The 19,634-nt window shown below is 45.9% G+C and overlaps 1 long non-coding RNA gene across 1 annotated transcript; it reads right to left on the minus strand.

Moving 5' to 3' along the window:
* Positions 1-431: 431 nt before the first annotated feature.
* LOC145532691 (uncharacterized) lies at positions 432-5,175 on the minus strand. Its single transcript, XR_014073467.1, has 4 exons — positions 5,110-5,175; positions 4,873-4,934; positions 2,631-2,678; positions 432-2,440 (listed from the first exon to the last, which is right to left on the minus strand). It is a non-coding gene; the product is annotated as an uncharacterized LOC145532691 (long non-coding RNA).
* Between the last annotated feature and the right edge of the window lie 14,459 nt (positions 5,176-19,634).

Raw genomic sequence — 19,634 nt, forward strand, 5'->3', positions numbered from 1 at the left:
GGGAGCCCAAGGAAGGAAGGGACATAAGGGTCTAGGTGACATGGAGATTGAATAATTTCCTTTTGCAAAACTTGGTGCTGTTTGTTGGCTCTGATTTCTCCAAATGAAATCTCCATGTGACCAATGGCAAAGAAAAAGTGACTGGCATGTCTTAAGACTGCCATGAGTTATGATTTCAATAAACCCTGGGTACTACACTTTTATTAAATCCCCCAATACCTGCCACTTTTGTTGGTATAATGGTATTATTTTGCTAACATTAAAAAAAAACCCAAATCAGAATCATGTCCATTTTGAGGTAAACCCTGGGAGTTAAAGGTGAAAAGGTTTCCTCACTTGGAATGAGTGGAGACCACCTCCCTGAGTTGTTCAAAACCCTCCTAGGAAATTGTATTAATTTCTGTTTCTGGAGTTCCTAGTGAGGTTAAACATCTTATATTTTTTTGTCATTTTTATTTTTCCCAGAGCATCTGGCCCATGTCTCTTTCCTTAACTCTCTCAGAACCATTTTAGAATTTTGGAGAATATTAAAGAGAAGTTGTTTAGTTGCTGAGTCATGTCCGACTCTTGGTGACCCCATGGACTGCAGTACACCAGGCTCCTCTCTCCTCCACTATCTCCTGAAATTTGCTCAGATTCAGGTCCATTGAGTCAGTGATTCTCTCTAACCATCTCATCCTCTGCCACGCCTTCTCCATTTGCCTTCAATCTTTCCCAGCATCAGGGTCTTTTCCGATGAGCCATCTCTTTGAATCCGGTGGCCAAAGTACTGGAGCATCAGCTTCAGCATCAGTCCTTCCCATGAGTATTCAGAGTTGACTTCCTTTAAGACTGACTGGTTTGATCTCCCTGCAGTCCAAGGGACTCTCAAGAGTCTTCTCCAGCACCACAATTCAAAAGTATCAATTCTTCAGTACTCAGCCTTCTTTACGGTTCAACTCTCACACTGAAAATCCTCAAATAATATGACAGATTCATGTTATATCTGCTCATGACCTGTATTTTAGATGACAAAATCTCATGATTATCTTAAAAGAAAAAGTGAATCAGGTTTGTATTGTACTTAAGTCATCTGGACATCACCTACATGGAAGATTTCAGAGAGGTACATTAATGCTATTTTTACTAACCCCACCCACATCACTGTGGGTGATGTGACCCCAAGGACTCAGGTCTTATCTAGCTTGGGGTTTGGAGGTGGCATCTGATCTAGAAAAGACAAATGGGCTGAGGAATTGAGTCTGTCCAGATTGATGGGCTTCCCTGGTGGCTCAAACGGTAAAGAACCTGCCTGCAATGCAGGAGACCCAGGTTCCATCCTTGGGTCAGGAAGATCCCCTGGAGTAGGAAATGGCAGCCCACTCCAATATTCTAGCCTGGAGAATTCCATGGACAGAGGAGCGTGGCTGGCTACAGTCCATGGAGTCACAAAGAGTCGGACACGACTGCCGGACTAACATACATACTCACAGACTGATGGGGCCCAGTGAAGAGAAACGGACGGAATGAATGAGTTGGCAGGATGTGCGTAAAGAATTCAGCCTTGCCCAGAGAGAGTCTGGCCTTTTTCCTCTAAGCCCTTGAAGGGGATACCTCTAAGCCCTTGGGATGTCATGCTGGATGGGAGCTTCTTTGGTTTGCCTGGAGGTTTTGAGTCACACCAACAATGTGATTTAAGGTGGGGGCTTTCCATGGCATGGTTATCAGCTAACCTCTGGAGGAGCTGGAGACAAGTCAGCTCTGTGGGGGGCCGACCAGGTTTAAATGGTGGAGCCCCCATAAAGGCTGTGGATTCCGAGGCTTGGTAAGCTTTCTTGGTTGGCAGTACTGTGGATTGTCACACATCTGTGCTGGGAGAGTGGTGCTGGCCTGACTCTGCTGGGAAAGAACAGGTGGACCTTTGCATTTGGATCTTCCTCTTTCTTTAAAATTTTATGTATTTATTTTTGGCTGCGCTGGTCTTTGTTGCTGGATGCAGGCTTTCTCTAGTTGCGGCAAACAAGGGTTATTCTTCAATGTGGTACATGGGCTTCTTGTTGCAGTGGCTTCTCTTGTTGCAGAGCACAGGCTCTTAAGATGCACGGGCTTCAGTAGTTGTGGCTCATGGGCTTTGTTGCTCTGAGTCACATGGAATCTTCCTGGACCAGGGATTGAACCCATGTCCCTTGCATTGGCAGGCAGATTCTTATCCACTGTATCACCAGGGAAGTCCCTGCCTTTGCATCTTTCTTGGTCTCCACCCTATGCTTCTCTTCCCTTGGCTGATTATAATCTGTATCCTTCCACTGTAATAAACTGTAAAGATGAGCATAAAAATTCAGTATGTTCTGTGAGTTCTCCTAATGAGTTATCAAACCTTGGGGTGGGGACTGTGCCCCTCTGAACTTGGCTGTTGGTGCAGAGGTGAAGGCTTTCTGTGCACAGCTCCCAGGCTTCACAGCTTCACAAGCAAAGACCAGCAATAGTGGGAGGAAAAAGGATGGAAGCTTAATTTTTCCCTTGTGACTAATTGTGCATCTCACCTCCTCCATTGTCCCCTTCCCTTCCTCCTGCTGGCCCTGCCCTGGTGCCCACTGGGCCCAGATCTCCAGTTACCAATGAAGACGTAGAAATGACCGAAGAGCACTTACCTTCATGGAGTTTCGAGGATTTCACACATGAATCCAGTTAAGCCTTTCCTAAGTCACGGGATAAATTAGGAAAGCAGACTCAGATTAACATCTTTTATTTGTTATTTAGTGAAGAATTAGTTCATGATTTGGCCCAAATAGAAAAGCACGCCCCTCAGAGCTTCCATACAGTCATCACCCATGAAAGTCAGGGTCTCTGTGCCCTCTCTGAGTCAGGACCAGGTCATTTTTAGATATATCTCGTTTTGTGTCCCAAATCAGGACTGCCTAGGCTTCATTTGAATTCAGGTGCTTTTATCTCTGACAAGCAAACACAGATATGAATTAAAGAGAAGCAAAGCCAACCATTCGAGTGAAATGTCAAGTTCAGCCATTCAAGTGAAATGTCAAGTTCAACCATATGAGTTTTCTTTTTTGTAGACTGAGCGACTGACATGCAGGCTGAACAGCGAGAATTTGTTCCCACGGACAGATACTCCAAGATGAGGAGGAGAAGAAGCTGAGCCTTGCCCGGATAAGAGACCACATATTTCTCATTCTCAAGGTCACGGAGATCTTCCTAACCATACATGCTCAGAAAGGCTCCTCGAAGATCAAAAAGGGAGGGGCACCACCCCATAATAGGTGATGTCAACTCGCTAGAATCCATCTTGGCTAAGAGATGCATGTGCACAAAGGGAAGAACTCTTAGATAGCCAAATACAGACTCAGAATCAGGCAGAATAAGATAATTAGCCAAAGGAAACTCAGAAGAAATGCCCAATGTTAAGTGATTTAAGCTACCATGAGGATGCGTGCAACTCTCTCTCTCTCTGAGCCTGCCTGTGTGTCTAGCCACACGTACCCTTTTTCCTCCACTTTACTTGTTTTACTACTTTTGGTCTCTATGTAGAAATTCATTTCTACGCAGCTGACAGGCCAGAGGCTTGTCACTGGCCACTGGTCTAGCAACTAGGATTCAGTGCTCTCATTTCTTCAGCCTGACTTCAATCTTTGGCCAGGAACCAAAATCCTGCTTCAAGCCACAGGAGGCCAAGGCCACTGAGACCATAAGGATTTCAGGACACAGACCTGTTGTGAAGATATCCTACCCAGGAGTGAAATAGAATTTTCTATGAACTTTTTTTTCTCTCTGTAAAAACCTTTCCCCTTCTTCTACAACCTTTTGCTTCTACAAAGCAAAAGGTTCTTGCCTGACATGTGAGAAGTTGGAATTCTATCTTCACCCATGACAGAGAGAGCATATACCCTGGCTGTTTCTTAAATGAGTATGGCTTGCCAGTTTGGAGGAGAAGACAAAATTACGATGAGCAGGGAGCTTTGTTGACCAATTCAACATCAGGTGATGGGTGGACATAAGCTAGAAGTGTGAAAATACTGCATCATTTTAACCAGAGATGGTTCACACCAGACTCCATGGACTCAGTCTGAATGCCAGTGGCTCATTTCCTCTCTATCTGCGGTGTCAAGGTCCTGGTAGGAAACAAGCATTCTCAAGCTGGGTCACTAAGGGATGTTTACTAAAAGGACAATCTACAAGATGTGGGCTGATTTAGAGAAGGAACCCTGGGAGGTAACATCAGTGGGAAGCTGTTGCCTTCTGTGCCTGGAGGGAGGGGCAGGGAGTGGTCACCTCCAGGTGAAGAGACAGTGGAGCGGCAGGAACTGTCGACAGGGCAGTGACATTTACTAGATGGACAGAGCCATAGGTGGCACAATAGTAAAGAATCTGCCTGCCAATGCAGGAGACACAAGACATGAGGGTTCAATCCCTGAGTCAGGAAGGTCCCCTGGAAGAGGAAATGGCAACCCACTCCAGCATTCTTGCCTGGAGAATCTCATGAACAGAGGAGCCTGGTGGGCTATGGTCCATGGGATCGCAAAGAGTCAGACACGACTGAGAGACTGAGCAATGACCAATAGAGCCAAACCGGAGCCCCTCAGTGGAAAGGGACCCTGGAGAATAAACACCCGAGGCCCATGCTCCATCCTTCCACCTAACTCCAGTGCTACCTCCCACTGGCCAACCAGCTGGGGGTAGGCTGATGACACAGTAGGCCAGCCTCGCAGTGGGAAGAGCAGAGTGGGGAAGGGCAGAGGCAAACGAGAAGCATCAGGCCTGTCCATCTGTCAAGGCACATTCCAGAGGACCATGCCCTGGGTAAGGGTTTGCAAACCCAGGCCTCCCCCCGCCTTCCCTCTGCCCTTTCACCTCATAGACAAAACAGCTGCAAAACCAAACCTCTTGTAGCTACAGAGAACGTTCCCCTGAGCATCCCTTGCCTGGTCTGTCCAGAGCTGTCCCTAGGTAGAGAGAAGGCCATGACGTTCTTCCAAATCATTAATTCAAATGACTTGTTTCTTCCCACCCTGCTGTACTGCAGGTAGTTCCAGCTTTGTGGGGCATGCGTGCATGTGTGTGTGTGTGTGTGCATAACCTTAGTCCACAGTCCCTGGGTAAGAGCCACAAATGTCTTACCAAGGGATCCTTCCAGAGCTCAGTGCCAAGTGCAGCCAAAGCCTTGCTTTCTTTTCTCCTCCTAAAGTGTAAAAGTAAGACCTTCACTTATTGGACCTTATACGATCATTGGGGTTCTCAATCTGGTGTTGGGGGAACTCAGGTTGTATGAAGAGGGAGCTACTGGTTGGATGAACTGAGAACTCAGTGAGAGGAAAAATTAAGGAATGTTTCCCAGAACCTGAAACACAGAATCTCCACTCTGACTGCAGAGTCTAGAATTTCCCTCTTAGATGCCCCATGCTGCTTTGTAAATCCTTGAGAAGGTAGCATGATGTCATGAATGTTACCCTAGGAATGAGTTTATCAAGAGCCTGTCTCCCAGAAGCCAGGTTTGCAGCAGAAGGGCCAGGGGCCAGTGTGGGAGAGGAGACTGGGAGGGTGAAGTGTCCTTGGGGATTCTCCAATGTTCTGGACTTTTGTCCAGCCCCAGCAGTGATCCCTGAAATTCTAAACAAAGCATGAACTCTGCAGAGGGCCCAGGCATGAATTCCTCCTGGGTGACTTCTCTAGAAAGAATATGAATTCCCTTTGCATTTCCACCTCTGAGTGGAGCAGAGTGGGAACTCCTGCACCCACTCCCTCCCAGGACCCTCCTTCCCCTGGAGGAGAAAGACATATGGGCTACATGCCTTGGAAGACATAGCCCCCCTGTACCCTACAGCAGAACTGCTGCAGGCTGACCAGTGGGAAGGGAGAGAAGCCACAGATAGAAAGGGGCTTCCATGAGAAATTCTGTTTGCATTGCACAGGCCAGAGTTGCAATTTCTGGAAGGGCCAGTGTGGCGGCTCGACAATCAACCTACACTGTGAAATCAGGGGAAAGAGACAGCAAAGGTCAGTTTTCCTGGAAATGAAACAAACAAGCAAAAACAAGCCATCATACAAGGTGGGATGTGGATGGGACAAGAGGCAGGGATGGTGGGAAGACCCCACCAGATCTGAATCCTCAGGCCCCTAGAGGATTCTCTATGCTGCCTGAGGCTGGGCCTTGGGTCCCGCTCAGCACGAAGCAGCCATACCACCTTCTGATTTACTGCAACCAGCCCCCAAGTCACTGTCCTACCAGACTGGAGGCCCCACAAGCTTGGGACAGTCACTCCAACTTGTTCTTCTGGATCCTTTTTGCCTCAAAAGCCACATGAAGGGAGCTTCTTCCAGGCTCTACTTTTCCAGTTGGGAGATCTTTTCCCTGAGAAATGATGAAAAGGATCTGAGTTACCACCATCCACTTCTGGGGCTATCCTACCCCACAGACCTGACCACCACTACTCACCTCACCTGGATGCTACAGAACTTGACCTCAAGGTGAGGAGATCCCAGTCACACTGGCCCCTTGATCAAAGAATAAACTTGGAAATGGCATTATTCCATTCCTTTTTTATGGCTGAGTAATATTCCATGTATATAGAGATTGTCGTATTGAGTGAAGGAAGTCAGACAGAGAAAGATAATATTATATGATATCATTTATGTGTGGAATCTAAAGAAATGGTACAAATTAACCTATTTACAAAACAGAAATAGAGTCACAATATAGAAAACAAGCTTATGGTTACCAGAAGGGAAGAGAGGGAGGGATAAATTGGGAGATTAGTGCTGACATATATACACCACTGTATATAAAATAAATACCTAATAAGGACCTGCTGTATAGCACAGGGAACTCTACTCAGTACTCTGTAATGGCCTACATGGGAAAATAATCTAAAAAAAAAGGGATACGTATATATGTATAACTGACTCACTTTGATATACACCTGAAACTAACATGATGTTGTAAATCAACTATATGCCAATAAAAATTAAAAAGAAAAACTTTAGCCCTCTAGCTGTTCGATGCTGCCAGTCTGTTGAGGAGCTATAGACTAATTGTAAAATATGAATAAGGTCTCCTTACTGAGAGAGAATTCTTGATGCAGGCTTGTACGTTAATCAGTGAAGATGGTCTGGGGTCTAGTGCCTTAAGATCCCTCCCTTTAGGAATATGACTCAGCCATAAGAAAGAATGATTTATTGCCATTTTCAGCATCAGGGATGAACCTGGAAATTATTATCATATTACGTGAAGTAACTCAGACAAAGACTAGTATGATATCAATTATATATGGAATCTAAAAAATAGTACAAATGAACTTACCTCCAAAACAAAAACAGACTCACAGACATAGAAACAAATTTATGGTTACCAAAGGGGAAGGTAAGGGGGAAGGAAAAAAGCAAAAGTATAGGATTAACGATACACATTCCTATATACTATATATATATAATCTATACACTATAGACTATATGTGTGTGTGTGCTCATTTGCTTCAATTGGGTCTGACTCTTTGCAACCCATGGTCTGTAGTCTGCCAGACTCCTCTGTCCAGGCAAGAAGACTGGAGTGTGTTGTCATGCCCTCCCCCAGGGGATCTTTCTGACCCAGGGATCAAACCTGTGTCTCCTGTGTCTCCTGCACTGCAGGCAGAGTCTTTACCCACTGAGCCACCTGGGAAGCCACAGATATATACAGAGAGAGAGAGAGAGAGAGGGAGAGCGCGCACGCGCAAGTTTGTTTTCTACATCTGTGACTCTTTCTGCTTTATAAATAAGTTCATTTCCATCATTTTTTAGATTCCATATATACACACACATATCACTTTGCTGTACACTTGACACCAGCACCATATTATAAGCTTCAATTAAAAAAAGATTCCACTCTTTAGAAAAATTTTTGCTTTCAAATATTTATCTCGTCTTGACAATCAAGAGGAAACCTTGCTAGTTGATTTGTCTACAGAGGAGAGTTTGTCAGCTTGGGCACTATTGAGGTTCTGGTCGGATCACTCTTTGTTGTGGGGTTGGTCCTGTGCCTTGCGGGCACTTGGCAGCATCCCTGGCCTCTCCTCACCAGATGCCAGCAGCGTCAGTCCCCTCCACCAGTCATGGCAACCAAAAATATCTCCAGACGTTGCCAAATAACTCCTGGGGGTGTGGGTGGGGTCCCAACCGAAGACCACAACTGCAGAATAATTTTATTCTATCTCCGGATATGTGTTGCACACGTCTGTGATACCTCATGATTTATTCCTCTCACCTGAATCAGGAACTGGAAGGGTAAAGCTATGACTAGAACATCACCCCTGTTCTCTTGAAGCTTGGCACGTGGGACTGAAGATGTCCCACAAATGACTGGACAGAAGAGAGAAGGTGAATGCCTCAACGTAGAAGAGGGGCCCTCCCCACCTCACTTTTAATCAGGGAGTAAATAACTTTCCCAACAGAGGATGAGGTGGTTGGATGGCATCACCGAAGTGATGGACATGAGTTTGAGCAAGCTCCGAGAGTTGGTGATGGACAGGGAAGCCTGGTATGCTCCAGTCTACGGGGTCGCAAAGAGTTGGACACGACTGAGGGACTGAACTGAACTGCAATAACTTTCCCCAAAGTCCTCTGTAGATCCTTCCTTATATCTCATTGGCCAGCACTGGGTCGGTAACATGCTCACTCTTAGACCAATCCCTGGTCAAGAGGAAGGTGATTGACAGACAGGCTGGGCCAGTTGTGACTCAGCCTGTAGGGGGAGTGTCCTACATTCCCCTGCCCCCAGCCACTCACCCCGGAAAACATTTTTTTTTCCACCAGCAAAGAAGGAACTGGAAAGAGTATCGATGATTCACGCAGCAGAGTCTGCCACATCATAACCCAGGACTGGGTCCCCCTGACCGTCTTTTATCCTCTTATTACCACCCACAGAATATATTCTGCTCTTTGTGGTCACAGAAACTCTTTATTTAATTTTTTTTTGGCTTTGGTTTTTATGAGAAAGCCAAGTTTGGGCTGCCTTCACATAAAGTCACGGTAGAGTTCAGTGCCTCATGTCAAGAACAGACTGAAAAAGCGTTGAGTTGGTTCTGCCTCGGAATGTGAGCAGTCTATTGTGGTTGCTAAGAGTTGATTCATCCTCTGGCCAAAGGGGTTTACATCTGCCTTATTAATAAACTCACAACTGGGCCACACAAAGAAGCCACTGGCTATGTGTGTAGAGCTCAGACGCTAGCTTTGAAGACTATAAGAGATGGCCTGGTGTCTGGTCGGTTGTGTGTCAGGCCATCTTGGCCACACTTGGCCGGGTGTGTTCAATGACAGCTGCCACTAACTGCACACTTACCTGCCTGGTAAGAATTGTTAAAATAATTTCTACAGAGGGAAGGAAAATGATACAGGTTAGAAACCCAGATCCACACGGTAAAGGAAGAGCATTAGAGAAGGAATAAATGAAGGTAAAATATTTTATTTGTTTTATTCTTGATTGATTTAATGGGCTTCCCTGATAGCTCAGTTGGTAAGGAATCCACCTGCAATGCAGGAGACCCTGGTTCAATTCCTGGGTTGGGAAGCTCCGCTGGAGAAGGGATATGCTACCCACTCCAGTATTCTTGGGCTTCTCTTGTGGCTCAGCTGGTAAAGAATCGGCCTGCAATGTGGGAGACCTGGATTTGTTCAAAATGATAATAGCAACAATGTATCATATGATTATAGTTATGGATAAGTGATATGAGTGACAGTAGTGTTATAAGAAGTAGAAAAGAAAAATTGGAAATACTCTGTTACTAAGGTGTTTGTACTACACATAAAGTGGTATAATGTTATTTGAAGTTGGACCTAGATTAGCTATAAATGTATATTGCAAGCCAAGGGCAACTGCTAAGTATCTTTTTAAAAGAAGTAGAATTGATATGCTAAGAGAGGAGACAAAATGGGATCTTATAAAATGCTCAGTGAAAACCAGAGAAGGCAAAAAAGAGTGAAAGACCAAAAAAGTAGTAAAAGACAATGAACAGAAAATAGTAACAAATATATTTATCTAACTATAGCAACAATCATTTTAAAATCTAAGGTCCAAATACATGAATTAAATGACAGACATCATCGGTGTGAATCAAAAAACAACACCCAACTATACGTGGTCTACATTAAACCTACTTTAAAGATATAATTAGAGGGACTTCCCTGGTAGTCCAGTGGCTAAGACTCTGCACTCTCAATGCGGGGAGCACGGGTTCAATCCCAGGTCAGAGAATTAGATCCTACATGTCACAACTAAGAGGGCACATGCTACAACTAAATGTTCTGCAAGCCAAAACTAAGACCTGATGTAGCCAAATAAATAAATACTTTAAAAAAAGGCATTAGATGAAAAGTAAAGGGCTTTCATGTGGCTCAGTGGTTAAGAATTCACCTGCCAATGCAAGAGATGCAGGTTTGATCCCTGGGTCGGGAAGATCCCCTGGAGAAGGGAAAAGGAAATGGCAATCCACTCTGGTATTCTTGCCTGGGAAATCCCAGGGATAGAGAAGCCTGGTGGGCTACAGCCCATGGGATCATAAAGAGTCAGACATGACTTGGAGACTAAACAACAACAAAATGGATGAAGGAAGATATACCATGCTAACATTAGTTAAAAGAAAGCCAAGAGTAGCTATAAAAATATCAGACAAAACAGACTTGAGAACAAGGAAGTAATCAGTGGTTTCTACCAATTCCAGAGGAGAGAGAGAGGGATGAATAAGTGGGGGACTGTGGATTTTCAGGGCTGTGACACTACTATAGATGATGCTGTATTGGTGGGTACAAGGCATTACCCGTTTGTCAAAACTTATAGAACTGTACAGGACAAGGAGTGAACCATGTAAATAATGGACTGTAGCCTATAATAATAAATCAGTTTGGTTTACCAGTTGCACAAATGTACCACACCAACATAAGATATTAATCGTAGGGGACATTTTGCAGGGAGACAAAGGCATATGTGTAAAATCTATGTACTTTCTGCTCAATTTTTGTTTGATCCTAAATCTTCTCTTTAAAAGTAGTTAAATTAAAATTTTGAAAATGAAACAACACTCACTGTGAGCACTTGGCCCTCTCCTCCCCGCATCACCAAGCCTGATCAAAGCCTAGGCTCTCTCCATCCCTGGAAGTCCTGTGAACTGAACACCCTATGACACCCATCAAGACCCCCAGACTGGCCTCTGCTGACAGTTTTGTTGTGTCCCTCTTGGACAGAGGGACTGGGGACAAGAGGTTCATGACAGAGTCCCAGGGATACACAAGGGGAATCTGATCCCCTCTCTGGTCTTCCAGAGAGACATTAGGCGAGTGAGATGTGGTTTAATGAAACAAAAGGGGGCAATTCAGCCAGAAGGAAGGCTCCTCCCTCCCCAGAGGTCCCCTTCTGAAGAGGACTCAGTGGATTGGAGACTCCCTGGGGCTACTTTGATGAAAGCAGGAAAGGAAGACTTCCAGTCACTGTGTAACTCCTGGAGTTGAGTCATTTTCCCCTACCCGCCTCTCCCAGGAACACTTGGATTGCACAAAACTGATTCCAAAGGAAATCTTTGACCTTATAAGACCCTGCCAGTTGCAACTGATTCCTCCTGAGCTGTTAGGATTGGAATTTTCATTAATACCTTTGGGAATACCTTTCGATCTGGTGGCCCTGCCTATCCGTCCACAGTGACCACAGACAAAGGAGAGAGGGAGCCACAGAAAAGGGAGATCCCTGGGACCTTTAGAGGGAAGAACCAGGCTTCTCTGCATAAGAAACTTTAAATGAGGAGAACAGACTTTACTTGGGGACAGAGCCCCACCCACCTGCCCCTGTGTGCTCTTGTATATGGAAAAAGACACAGCCTGGCCTTGCTTGGACCCCCTGGGCTTGCTGTAGGTCCAGGTGGGGCCTAGAATGGCCCAACTCCAGGCTATGATCAGACCCTGCCACCTCCCCCAGGACCTGCATAAACGAGATCCCTTTCTGTTTCAGAGCACTTAGGGACCACTGTTTCCTAGAACCTGGCTGGTCCCTCCCCCTCCCCCAACCCAACTGATCTACCCTGGTTACAGAATGTTTGCTTACCTTGGAGACAGGACATTCCGCACGGTTCTGAGCGGTCAGTTGTGGCTCTTGAGGCACTGGCTCTCAGAGGTGGAGCTGTGAAGCCCTCGCAGCCATGGAAAGCCTGCTGCCTGCCTCTGGATCCACTTTCCGGTTGATCCTTGAGCATCTGCAGGGTGCTCTTCTGGTGGTTTCGGAAAGCTTGACTGATGTCCCAGGTCCCCCTGCCTTTCCCTGGGAGATCCTGGTATGTACTGTGATGATAGTTGTGATAGTGAAGAGGCGATACACTCTAAAAAGTGCGAAGTTGCTGGGCCAAAAGAGTTCTGCCCACGATGAAGTCTGTGGACTATGTAGAGAGGATGAGAATGCTGGACCAACGGCGCAAGCTGATGAAGTCCTCAGGTCCCCTGGGGTGGAGGCCAGTTCTCCTAGGTTACAAACTCTGTGTCGGTTGGCCATGAATGCAATGCAGAGCAAGTCCTCATTTCGGGGCAATGATGACTTTCTGAAAACGGCACGAGAGAGTCAGCCTCCTCAGTTTTCCCAAGTGACCGATGGAAAACCCATCTCAAAAGCATCAAAGAAGAGTGGAGAACAATCTCAGAAGAAAATGGGTGATTCGAAGAAGACCACTCGTTTTCCAGAAGGTTCAGTTCTGCTCGCCCAAGAGATTGCTAGATGGAAGATGAGAGTCCAGAAAATGAAGGAGAAAGAGAGGTTGGAGCAGTCCAAGTCACAAACAGAACAGGTCCTGAATGGTAAGATCAGTCTACTGACATCAATGGCTGAGCACACGCTGAAGATTAGTCCCTTGCTTGACCTCCTCGGACACTACATGGATGATGGGAACCCCAAGGTCCCACGAAGGAAGGAAGCAGAAAATGGCCCTCTATCCATCCATCAGTCAGAAGCTGATCTGAAAGGTGTCATCGGTGATGCTGACTTCAGTGGGTCCCTTTGGAGTCCTAGAGAAATAGCCCAACCACTGTGGGAAGAAAGACAAAGGAATGAAGAGCTTTCAGGACAGATAACAAGTCTTGAAGCGGAAGAAGCATCTCTGCGGGGTGAGAATTCACAGCTGGAAAGAGAAATTCGGCGGCTAAGGCTGCAGCTTCAAGTTCTGCCCCAAATGTTTGAAGATCATGTAGCCCAACTTCAGAAAAAATGTCTTAAAGAGGAACTGTACTGCTTAGACATGGAGAAGAAGCTTGCCAGCGTGTGTAAAACTGTGAAATACTTGAGCGAGGATCGTGACCTCTATAAGAGGATGGCGGAGGACCTGGGCGAAGAACTGAAGAGAACCAACTGCTACCATCAAAAGCAGATCTGTATCCATGAGAAACGGGCTCGAGCATTGGGGCTGGCAGCTGCGTCCACCGAGAGGAGGCTCAAGGAACTAAGGAGAGAAAGTGACCACACGAGGCAGATGCTGGCCAAGCTCCACTGCAAGTTCCAGCCTTTCCCATGGGCCCCTCATGCTCCTGCTGCTCCACCTGCAGCACACAGAGGCCCCAAAGGGTCAGGGCACCCCCCAGGTCATCAGGCTCCCCAGGGAGCAGGAGGGTCACACGGTGAGAGTTCCAGGGTCTGAGGCCACCTGCAGGTTTGACTCAGCTTCCCCAGCAGCCGGGTTCTGAATCCTTATAACCACAGCTCAATGTCTACATATGCTTTCCCTTTAAAGTAAATTTGATGTCTCTCTTTTTAGTTTAGCGACTGCTATTTAACTGATAACCACAATTGCTCTTATTCAAGGAGATATTGTAGTATTTTACAATAAAGATTTATGTAATATAATTCTTATGAATTCCTTTTCTTCATATATTCTTAACATAATTCTTATGAGTATATTGAGCTTCTCTGGTGGCTCAGCAGTAGAGAAACCACCTGCAATGCAGGAGATGCAGGTTAGATCCCTGGGTCAGGAAGACTCCCTGGAGGAAGACATGGCAACCCACTCCAGTATTCTTGCCTGGAGAATCCCATGGACAGAGGAGCCTGGCCGGCTGCAGTTCATAGGGTCGCACAGAGTCAGACACGACTGAAGTGACTTAGCACAGACACAACATTAGAATATCATTTTCACAACATCCAACCCTCTAGAATAAGTATTGCCGTAGTATTTCGATTTAAATAAAAAGGCCCATTATTATTCTGATCATCGCTGAAGTTTAACAAGGATATAGATACTTAAAACAATAAAGATGGTTTTGTATGCCATGAATGTTATTAGAAGTCTGTACAAGTAACATTTATCTGAATAAATTTTGATTAATTTTTTAAAAAACAATTGGGAAAAAACCCTAAATGACACTCAATTCAAGCTTAACATATTTTTATTAGGTTAGTCCTAAATTCATAGGTTAATTTTGGAGAGTGAACATTTTACAACCATTTTTTTCTATTTTGTTATTTTTTAAAGCCCTTCTGTCTTGTTGAAGATATTGTTTTTTAGACAGTTCTAAAGTTTATACAATTATAATAAATGTTTTCCCTCGATGGCAAACACACACACATACAACCACAATGTAGAAGCAAGGCACTTTTATTTTTTATTTTTTTTTATTTTTTGAAACAAGGCACTTTTAGTCTGTATGTCATTAACAGTGAAAGAGGAGAGTGAAAAAGTTGGCTTAAAGCTCAACATTCAGAAAACTAAGATCATGGCATCCAGTCCCATCACTTCATGGCAAATAGATGGGGGAACAGTGGAAACAGTGGCTGACTTTATTTTTCTGGGCTCCAAGATCACTGCAGATGGTGACTGCAGCCATGAAATTAAAAGATGCTTACTCCTTGGAAGGAAAGTTATGACCAACCTAGGTAGCATATTAAAAAGCAGAGACATTACTTTGCCAACAAAGTTCTGTCTAGTCAAGGCTATGGTTTTTCCAGTGGTCATGTATGGATGTGAGAGTTGGACGGTGAAGAAAGCTGAGCGCAGAAGAATTGATGCTTTTGAACTGTGGTGTTGGAGAAGACTCTTGAGAGTCCCTTGGACTTCAAGGAGATCCAACCAGTCCATCCTAAAGGAGATCAGTCCTGGGTGGTCATTGGAAGGACTGATGTTGAAGCTAAAACTCCAATACTTTGGCCACCTGATGTGAGCAACTGACTCATTTGAAAAGACTCTGATGCTGGGAAAGATTGAGGGCAGGAAGAGAAGGGGACGACAGAAGATGAGATGGCTGGATGGCATCACCAACTCGATGGACATGAGTTTGGGTAAACTCTGGGAGTTGGTGATGGACAGGGAGGCCTGGTGTGCTGCGGTTCATGGAGTCACAAAGAGTTGGACACGACTGAGCGACTGAAGTGAACTGAACTGAACACATATATGGGTTAGCCAAAAACTTTGTGCTTTTCTGTAAGATGTTATGGAAAATCCAAACAAACTTTTTGGCCAATCCAGTATATTGAAATGGCAACCCCACTCTTCTTGTATTCTTGCCTGGGAAATCCCATGGACAGAGGAGCCTGGCGGGCTACAGTCCATGGGGTTGCAAAGGAGTCAGACACGGCTTAGCAACTAAACAACAAATACATTGAATAGGAGAGTTGCCTGGTTTATCAGACAGGATTCCAGCAACACTTCATCCCAAATGGTGTAGATGGAGAGACTATCATGAAGATTCAGCATCCTGAGTCGTGGAGGGATGAGGGAAGGAACAAGGATAGGAGTGGGGCAAGATGCTGATGTGAGAGGATCCAGTTCCCCTCTCTGGGCCTGGAGGGAGTACAGGAAGTGTGTCACCTGGTCAAGGGGAGGAGAAAAACTGGCCCCCACCCTCTGCCCTCCAGGGGTTTCATTTACCGCTGCAGGGACGGCAGCCACCTGCCAAGAGGGCCTGGGTGGTGTGGGTGGGGAGCCCACCTGGTACAGAGCAGGCCAGAAAAGGGCCCAGGTGAACTTGGAGAGTGACCTGCAGATCTGAGCCTATTTGAAAGTGTGTGTGTTGTGTGTTGCATTTATTCACGCTCATTTCTTGAGTACACATCTACTGAGCTGCTACAATGCCTTCAGCACTGTTCTAGGTGCTCAGGATGCAGCTGATGGAAAAGCCACATCATGAGGCCTGTGGACCCATCGAACTAACATTCTATTGAGAGGCAAGGTCAGATAATATAAAGAAGGCAGAAGGAGTGATGGTGGACGAGGAGGAAGTGACAAGATCCCCGGCTTGCGGCTGTAGCTGGGCTGGTCCCTCCACTGCCCTCTGCAGGGGCCTTCGGGCTGTGGTCTTGGCAGGGCCTGACCTCAGCACAACCCTCCTGAGCAGCAGTTTTCACAGCCCCGGGGCTGAGCCTGTTGCCTGCCTTCTTCCCCGCTGGGGGCTGGGGCCCCAGGCTGGTGTGGAGAGGCAGGGCTCCTGCCAGAGCAGCAGTAGCTGGAGCGGAAGGAGCACACCAGCTCCACCTTTGGGAGCCCCTAATGATTCTTGCTGGGGTGTTCACTTCCCCTCTTAGGGGTGTTTTTTTATGGCTGGATCCAGCCTCCTCATTGCCCGACTCAGTTGAGCGTGGTGGTTAAGAGGCTGACTGTGGGTACCACCATGTGACGGCTGTGTGTCTTTGGCCAAGTCTCTTAACCTCTCTGTGCCTCAGTGTCTCATCTGCAAAATAAGAATGCTAATGAATAGTACCTATGTTGGGTGTGAGGTCATGTGATAACACTGGTGTGTGCTTATTACGATGCTTGGCACACACAGGAGAACTTATATACGCCAGGAGCAGCAACAGCAGTTTCCCCCTGGACCACATGGAGCTCTGAGGTGGTGGGCTGAGCCAGGCCTGGAAAGCAAACAAGCCATCCACAGTGAGGCAGGTGCATGCGGGTCCAACCGGCAGATGAGGACGCAGGAGGTGCAGCCAGCCTGACATGGGCCAGCTGAGCACGGCATGATGGCAGTGAGTGGGCGGAGTGCTCAGGGTGCAGGTCCCCAGGAGGCTAAAGTGGCCACAAGGAAGCCACTAAGACCCATCGAGCCCTGGGACTCCGGCGCCTCCAATAATCCACCCTCAGGCCCTCAAGGGTGGGGCCAGGCTGAGCCTGTAGGTTACATGGCTCTATGGGCCAGAGCTGGGCTTGCATCACCCTCGTCATCTGTAGAAGTGGATACCTACGCTCACTGAGCATGAAGCCCTTTCTCTAATGACCATCAGGGTGCTGGGGGAACCAACAAGAGTGAGCCTGAGACACTTACAGCTGGGCGGACACTTGGCACACTGTGAAGCCCGTGGGTTCTTTTTTCTGAGCTTTCGGAAAAAAAAAAAAGCTTATCTCTTTTCCCTCCTTCCCAGCATGCCTGCGTCTTCCACCCTGCTGGCTTCTAACGACGATTATGCCTCTAAGCCTGAACTTTCCCTACTGGCCTATTTAAATCTCACACTTTCTTCTCTCTCTTTCATTCACATGGCTCCATTCCTGAATACTCGTCAGCTTGGCACGAGATGAAGACTAAACGATGGATCCACACTGTGCTGTGAGTGGCTGATGACCCTTGGGAACATTTACGTTTTTCACAATGATGCCTGGTAGCCAAAGGACTCGGGTTTGAGGAGGTGCAAGAGGTGTTCTTCCTGATTCCTGTATCTCCCGCTCATCTTTTCTCCCCATCTTTCCCTTCTCTCTTTCTCTCCCACCCCTACTCTCTCCCTATTGAAGGAGTTTCTATTCCCTAAAGTTGTATAGCAAGAAGGAAAAGGCAAAGAAAGAGGTGTAATCAGACATTTCTCTTTAAAAAATCACACTGCCCTTTCATTTTTACCTCCTTCCATCAGTTCAGTTCATTTGCTCAGTTGTGTCCAACTCTTTGTGACCCCATGGACTACAGCACGCCAGGCCTCCCTGTCCATCACCAACTCCTGGAACTTAATCAAACTCATGCCATCCAACCATCTCTCATCCTCTGTCGTCCCCTTCTCCCGCCTTCATTCTTTCCCAGCATCAGGGTCTTTTCCAATGAGTCAGTTCTTCACATCAGGTGGTCAAAATACTGGAGCATCAGTTTTGGTATCCTTCCAATGAACATGCAGGACTGATTTCTTTTAGGATTGACTGGTTTGATCTCCTTGCAGTCCAAGGGACTCTCAAGAGTCTTCTCCAACAGCACAGTTCAAAAGCATCAATTCTTCAGTGCTCAGCTTTCTTTAATAGTCCAACTCTCACATCCATACATGACTACTGGAAAAACCACAGCTTTGACTAGATGGACCTTTGTCAGTAAAGTAACCTCTTCCAATAGTAACATTTTTTCCAAGCCTTTGAAATTTGCTATGTTTTTGAATGTCTGAACTTTTCTGGTCTTTTCTAAAGTTTTTTCAAATTAATTTTTATTGGATAAAAAATTATAAAAGAAAACGTTAATTGCTATCTAAGATACATACATGAAAATGTACCTTACACACATAAACATCAGAAACGTACAGTCCAATGAATGGTCACAAATGGACGCATGGATGTAACCACACCCCAGGGCAAGAAAGGGGTCCTTAGCAAGATCTTAAGGCTTCCTCCCAATGCCTACCTCCTCCCCTCTACTCTAATCCTAATGCCATAGGTTGGTTAGTGTTTAGTATTTTATACTTGTCTTCTTTTGAGCTGGGTCTCTTTCCCTCTGCAATTTGGTTTTGCTTATAGTTCTGCTGCTTTCACTTCATTGTTAGCTAATGTTTCATCATATGAAGATATGGTAATTTATTCATCCTCTTGTTATCAGACATCTGGGTGGTTTCATTTTTGAGTAATTACTAACAATGTGGCTATGAACATTCTTGTTCATGTCTTTGGGTAAACAGTATGTGTGCTCAGTCGCTCAGTCGTGTCTTTTGTGACCCCGTGGACTGTAGCCTGCCAGGCTCCTCTGTCCATGGGATTCTTCAGGCAAGAATACTGGAGTGGGTTGCCATGCCTTCTTTCAGGGGATCTTCCTGACCCAGACTTGAAACCTGAGTCTCCTGCATAGGCAGGTGGATTCTTTACCACTAGTGATTTATTTTCACTTATTTTACTTTATTTTTTGTCTAATTGAAAGTCTTCTGGCTGTGGTCTCAGTGGAAGATCCATGACAGGGAATTTCAGATCTAAACTTGTTTCCAAAATGCCTTGGCCATCTACATTAGTTACCCAGGGTTGCCATAACAAATTGCCACAAAGTTATTTTTTATTGGTATTATTTATTTTCACTACTTCTTAGAATAGGCTCTTCTATGATATGCCTGCCTGTTCAACACCCTTCCTTATTCATCATTTCCTTTGGGTTGTCCTTAGCTATTGTTAAGTTAGTGGAGATCTTTTAAATTTTTTATTTCTTTACTTTTGGCTGCCCTGGGTCTTTGTTGCTGTGCTTGGGCTTTCTCTAATTGTGAGTGATGAGCAGGGGCTACTCTCTAGCTGAGGTGGGCAGGCTTCTCACTGCCTTGGTTTCTCTTGTTGTGGAGCACAGGCTCTAGATGACAGACTCAGTTGTTCTGATGCATGCGTTTAGTTGCTCCTCGGCATGTGGGAGCTTCCCAGACCATGGACTGAACCTGCGTCCCCTGTGATGGCAGGTGGATTCTTACCCACTGGACCACCAGGGAAGTCCCTAAATAGTTAATAGTG

The sequence above is a fragment of the Giraffa tippelskirchi genome, chromosome 2 (genome assembly GCF_054371585.1).
Source record: "Giraffa tippelskirchi isolate mGirTip1 chromosome 2, T2T-mGirTip1v1.2.pri, whole genome shotgun sequence".
Classification (NCBI taxonomy): domain Eukaryota; kingdom Metazoa; phylum Chordata; class Mammalia; order Artiodactyla; family Giraffidae; genus Giraffa; species Giraffa tippelskirchi.